Raw genomic sequence first — 6,494 nt, 5'->3', positions numbered from 1 at the left:
CCACTCTCCAGTCCCGCTCCTCGATAAAAGTTCTTCCGGTTAAAATTTCAACCTAGACCCCTCGTTAAGTTATATAGGAGCAATCCTTATAAGAATCCTCATAATTTTTCAAAATCTCCGGCGAGCACCCGCGTCCTTTTTATATGGAAGCCCACCCGAGGGGGAATCATGTTCTCCTCCAGTCTCACAGACCTTAAAACAGCCCGGTATGATTGGGATTATACTTTTCTTTCTTTTTATACATAATGAGCTCAATTTCAGTACCTACCCCGCTAGGAATGGCTGTCGGTTGCTATTTACAATTCATAAAATTTTTGTTAAAACGTTTAAACAACCCTGTAACAAAATATATGATGTGACAAAAAAGCACGAAGGTCTTATTTTGATCCTGTGTGTCAGTTAGGCTGGACGACCGATCGGAAGTTATCCTTTTTTAATAATTTCCTCTCGAAGTGTCCCTCTCCTTTTTTAAGTACAAGATAATAACGCCGCATTTTGACTTGTGGAGATAACAAAAATAGAGTTAACATCAAGAGTCCCACAAAATGATTTTATTGCAGTTGGCAAAAAGGGCCATTTTCGCCTTATGTCACAAGTTAGCGAAGTTAAACAGCGTTCTATTGATGACATCCAATCGCGGCAAAACTATATCAAATGACATCACACTCAAGAGGTTACTATTCAAGTAAACCTGCATTATCTTTCCCAGATATATTCCTATTTCAGTCCAATGGAAGTCATGGCATGGATATGGATAAGATGTTGATTCCTTCTGTCAGCACCGGAAACATCATCCTGGCGGACTACTATCACCACGAACGAAGAGTTTTGAGGATATGGACCGTCGTTTGAACCAGAACCTTAAAACAGAACATTGCTGTTGCTCTCTTAAGAATGCCTGCCTGTAAAAATCAGACAAATTCTTAATTTCGCGGCAAGGGTCGAAAATTCGATTTCGCTCATATTCTTATGGTAGATAGGCTAGGGCATGACAAAAACTACTGGATAGTTTTTTTGGCAAAATATCCTTTTATTTCAAAGAAATATGCAAATTACCAAATTCCGTTAAAATCGTCATTTGACGCACCATTTTGTTAAGCAAGTTTGAGATCCTCGCATGCAAAACTACACCATTCTTCCGTCTTTAAAACACTCAAATATTTTTGTGCAATGTTTAAATGTGTACTGGGTTGATGTTAGGCTAAGTTGCGTTGTCGTTTTGGGTGCAAAATAATTAAATTTCGAAGACATGTATTTCATTCACTTAAAAGTACTTCGTGAATATAATTAATTTTCACCATGTGCGAAACCTTCAAATGGATCAAGCTTCTGATGGTTGAATTGCAGAAGGATGGTCTACAGATTCCTGTAAAAATTTCTTTGGGCAAATGATTGTGAGCAACGCGAGAGCTTTTCAAAGTACGTCAAAAATGCAAACATTTGGCCATCCGTCGTCAAATTTCAATTTACGGGTTAGACGTATGTTTTAGCATGCGACACATGACTTGACCTATGTTAAGTTGAAATAGACACAGAGCTGATAATTTCGAAATGTTCTAACCTCATTTGCTGTAAAAGGCAGGTCCAAAGCCGATTTGACATGTTTCTCTCACCATTCGACGCACATAAAGCAGAAGTTTGCTTTCGTTTACATAACGTCCGATGTACATCGCCAACTGTCAACTTATTTAACGGTCGAATACCATGAATCTGTGACCCTCTTTCGACACATATGATCACCACTGCATCTAAGTCAAAAACGGCTAAGTCATTTGTAGATAGTTGCTTGCTTTGCACTACACCAAACTATTACGTTTGATCATCATGGTTTGATGGTTTGAATCCTTGCTTGAAGCGGTTCCTTGTTCGTCACGCAATGCTGTCATTCCATTTTAGGGGGTAGGGGTAGGACAATTCCTATCCTAATACGTAAGGCTCCGTAAGGCTTCGAATCACTGGGAGCACACAATCGTGTTGAGTAGGAAGAGATTGAATTAAGAAATGAAAAGAATGAATAGTTTACCATTGCCCCTGTTGTTATATTTTACTCGACCACCGCTACCTACATGCCCTGCGTAATACTGTAACGCTAAACTCATACCTAGGTCTTTTCGCGCTATGCAGTTATTTTTGGTTTATACATGTAATACAGTGGGCTACCCTCGGGGAAATGGGTGGTGACCGCTTAATGGGGCTAGCCGCTCAAATAGAGGTTGGTGTACCTTGAATATTTAATTTTTCACCATCTTTCTGCGCTTATGAACATCACTGCATCTAAGTCTAAAACGGCTGAGTCATTTGTAGATAGTTGCTTGCTTTACGCTTCGCCAAAATATTGCGTTTGATCGATTGCTGACCATTGTTGATAAACGTGTCGGCGCAGCACAATCTTACAGCCGTTATTTGTTCGTCACGCAATGCTGTCACGGCATACGCTGCACATTATAATCTATTTTGTATAGAGTACTCTCAGGATAAGTGAAACAATTTAATCATTGTTCATCTGTTTGTTCATATATATAATAATATGTGTATATTTATATAATCGTGTTCCATAGTGTACGTGGCGTCGGTCCAAATCACGTTTGTTGTACGTTCTGACGTTTCAGACAACAGCTGGTAAAGCTAGTGCCTGTACTCACTAGAATTTTAAGAAAATCGCCATAAACAAATTATAGATCAATGAAGCAAGAACTACCTGAAATAAAAATAGGAAATCACAACGTGTCTAATTCGTGAGAAAAACAGACTAAATAGCCCTAGCCCTGGCCATGCCATTTTATTTGGCGTATTTTGTTTGCTTGGTGGCGAGGCATTGGTATGTAACAGAAAATAGTGGACTGTTGTCAATACAGTCCAAAATTATCGTCAGTAAAATATTGTAAATAAAACACCTATTGACCGGTTACCTCCGCGGCCACCATTTGGTCATTCCGATACGGGTTTCATTATTTTCTTTACCCCTATTAAGCGGCCACCCAAAATTTAAGAACTTTGTTTTGGAAAGGGCGATGGCAGATAAGAGTCTGAAACTGAAGTGCATGACGAGTGATAATTCAAACACACGTCTATCATGATTGTCTTGAATTGACTCCATGATCGCCAAGAAATTTATAGCCCGACAGTGAAAAATTAAATATTCAAGGTACACCAACCACTATTTAAGCGGCTAGCCCCATTAAGCGGTCACCACCCATTTCCCCGAGGGTAGCCCACTGTATTACATGTATAAACCAAAAATAATTGCATAGCGCGAAAAGACCTAGGTATGAGTTTAGCGTTACAGTATTACGCAGGGCATGTAGGTAGCGGTGGTCGAGTAAAATATAACAACAGGGGCAATGGTAAACTATTCATTCTTTTCATTTCTTAATTCAATCTCTTCCTACTCAACACGATTGTGTGCTCCCAGTGATTCGAAGCCTTACGGAGCCTTACGTATTAGGATAGGAATTGTCCTACCCCTACCCCCTAAAATGGAATGACAGCATTGCGTGACGAACAAGGAACCGCTTCAAGCAAGGATTCAAACCATCAAACCATGATGATCAAACGTAATAGTTTGGTGTAGTGCAAAGCAAGCAACTATCTACAAATGACTTAGCCGTTTTTGACTTAGATGCAGTGGTGATCATATGTGTCGAAAGAGGGTCACAGATTCATGGTATTCGACCGTTAAATAAGTTGACAGTTGGCGATGTACATCGGACGTTATGTAAACAAAAGCAAACTTTGCTTTATGTGCGCCGAATGGTGAGAGAAACATGTCAAATCGGCTTTGGACCTGCCTTTTACAGCAAATGAGGTTAGAACATTTCGAAATTATCAGCTCTGTGTCTATTTCAACTTAACATAGGTCAAGTCATGTGTCGCATGCTAAAACATACGTCTAACCCGTAAATTGAAATTTGACGACGGATGGCCAAATGTTTGCATTTTTGACGTACTTTGAAAAGCTCTCGCGTCGCTCACAATCATTTGCCCAAAGAAATTTTTACAGGAATCTGTAGACCATCCTTCTGCAATTCAACCATCAGAGGCTTGATCCATTTGAAGGTTTCGCACATGGTGAAAATTAATTATATTCACGAAGTACTTTTAAGTGAATGAAATACATGTCTTCGACATTTAATTATTTTGCACCCAAAACGACAACGCAACTTAGCCTAACATCAACCCAGTACACATTTAAACATTGCACAAAAATATTTGAGTGTTTTAAAGACGGAAGAATGATGTAGTTTTGCATGCGAGGCTCTCAAACTTGCTTAATAAAATGGTGCGTCAAATGACGATTTTAACGGAATTTTGTAATTTGCATATTTCTTTGAAATAAAAGGATATTTTGCCAAAAAAAACTATCCAGTAGTTTTTGTCATGCCCTAGCCTATCTACCATGAAAATATGAGCGAAATCGAATTTTCGACCCTTGCCGAGTTATTTTCCATTTTTATGGACAGGGACTCTTAAGGAGTTCTTATGACAGAAAAACGATTAACGGCCTCCACCTCTTAAGTCCACCTACACCAGAGGAGGCAACATTAGCAATCTCATTAACATGTTTGGAACACGGCAAATTTGGATCGATATAGACTCCTAAGAATGTATTAAGTAAACAGCAAGTTATTGACGTAAGCCTAGTTACATGTAGTATAGCATAGGGCCAACAACGCAAACAACCTGCACGACACGCACACTACGTAAGTAGCACCACTGGAAGCGAGGTGCAAACTTCTTTCGACGACGTTCTTGGTTGGAGGCACAATATCCTGAATGCAAACTATACGTCGGCTGGTCCTCTTTATCACGTCAGTATTTCGTTCTTCCATGAGATTTTTACGACCTTGCATTCCGAGGCTTCATGTACGCCTTTCACTTTTAAAATTTTAAGTGATCTTACCTGTGCGTAACCTACAGGTGCAAAGGGCTTGCTGCCAAGGACAATGCTACTTAGCATGATTTCGATTTATGTTTGCTTATCAGGAGACAGAAGTGCTCTGTTAACTTTTTCTTCAATTCCCTTTTTTCTGTTTAAGTCGCAGTGCAAAGAAAACTTGTAACCTAACTCAATCGGTGAATCATTTTTCGTCTATAAAAAGGCCGAAAGGCAAACGTACGCTGCTAGATTGTCATAAGATGAGATTGAATATGGCAGGAATTTAAGGGGGAAAAGGGAAGCCATTATTTCATCCTGACTGGAGATTGTCTCAATCGTGACTCATCTTACATGCAGCTGCAAGTTTTATGAACTCAGCTGACTGTTCAGGTAAACCATTAGAATATGTATTTTTCTTTCTCTCTAACACTAGTGCTGAATGCCAATTTATAGATCTTACTCGCGACAACTGATCAGTTGACAGGAATGTCTGTAGAATGGTTGCACAATGCTAACCTTCTAGCGGGTTTTAATTTTAATCGCAAAAACTTAACTACAACAAATCAATTCACAGAAAGAAAATCATTAAAGATTCCTCTGGCTTGACCTAACTAGTGACAACAGAATTTAGCGAATATCGCGAATATTTAGCCGGCCGATTTTGGACGCTTCTCACAAATTCTAAACTACGCGAAATCGGCATTAGGACACATTCTTTTTCATAAGAATATTGTTTTTTCGTCCGAGATGGAATATTCTTATTTTTCTGCCGATTTTAGCTGAAAATATTCTTAACAATATTCTTAGACTATAAGGTATAACATTTCTGGTTTCGAATGTATTCGGCGTCAGGTGGTGTTAAAGTCAGCCTGCAGGCATTAAAAGCTGATATCACACACAGCTCACAAGCATAACTAACTGCATTAGCATCGACCATACGACCAGTGCTGTTTTTGTTGCTTTTTGGCTAGATTTGCCATTTAGAGAAAGGAATAATTTTATACGGTTTAGTCAAAAACATGTAACTGTATTGTGTGTACAAATATTCAACACAACATTATATTGTGAAAATTATATCTTTTCAAAATCTCAAACCCGGGTTTATTAACAACATATTTTCAAAATGTCGCAAATCTCAGCCTCGATATTCTTGTAAAATATATTCTCATATAAAAAAAAAAAAAGAGTGTAGTTGTGCGTCATTCAACTTTTAACATATAATGCATCGTCAAAGTTAATTCGTTTTTGTCATCGTTAAAATTTGTTCTCGTTTAGGCCAATTACGATTTAACACCTGCAGTTCTCCCGAACGCCGAAGCTCTTACCGCGGTGTTTTGAATTGAAATTAACCGACTGACTAATATTATCTTCTAACTTCGACTGCATCAAGTGTCTATGCAAACGTAGAAGTCAAAGAACTGGAAGAGCGCTGATCTTGATTCGCACGTTTTGTCTCACTATAACCAAATTATGCCATTACGTGACGTTTTCTAATGTGCGTCAATTAATACAGAAGGCGTGATAGGTGAATTGTTAGCATGACAATGAAGAATAAATGTATGATATGGTCTTTTAAATTCCCTTCACGTAAACATGTTTGCCATTTTGCTGTGGAAAG

The sequence above is a fragment of the Orbicella franksi genome, chromosome 1, assembly GCF_964199315.1.
Source record: "Orbicella franksi chromosome 1, jaOrbFran1.1, whole genome shotgun sequence".
Taxonomy (NCBI): Eukaryota; Metazoa; Cnidaria; class Anthozoa; order Scleractinia; family Merulinidae; genus Orbicella; species Orbicella franksi.
Note: the sequence above shows the minus strand (reverse complement) of the source record.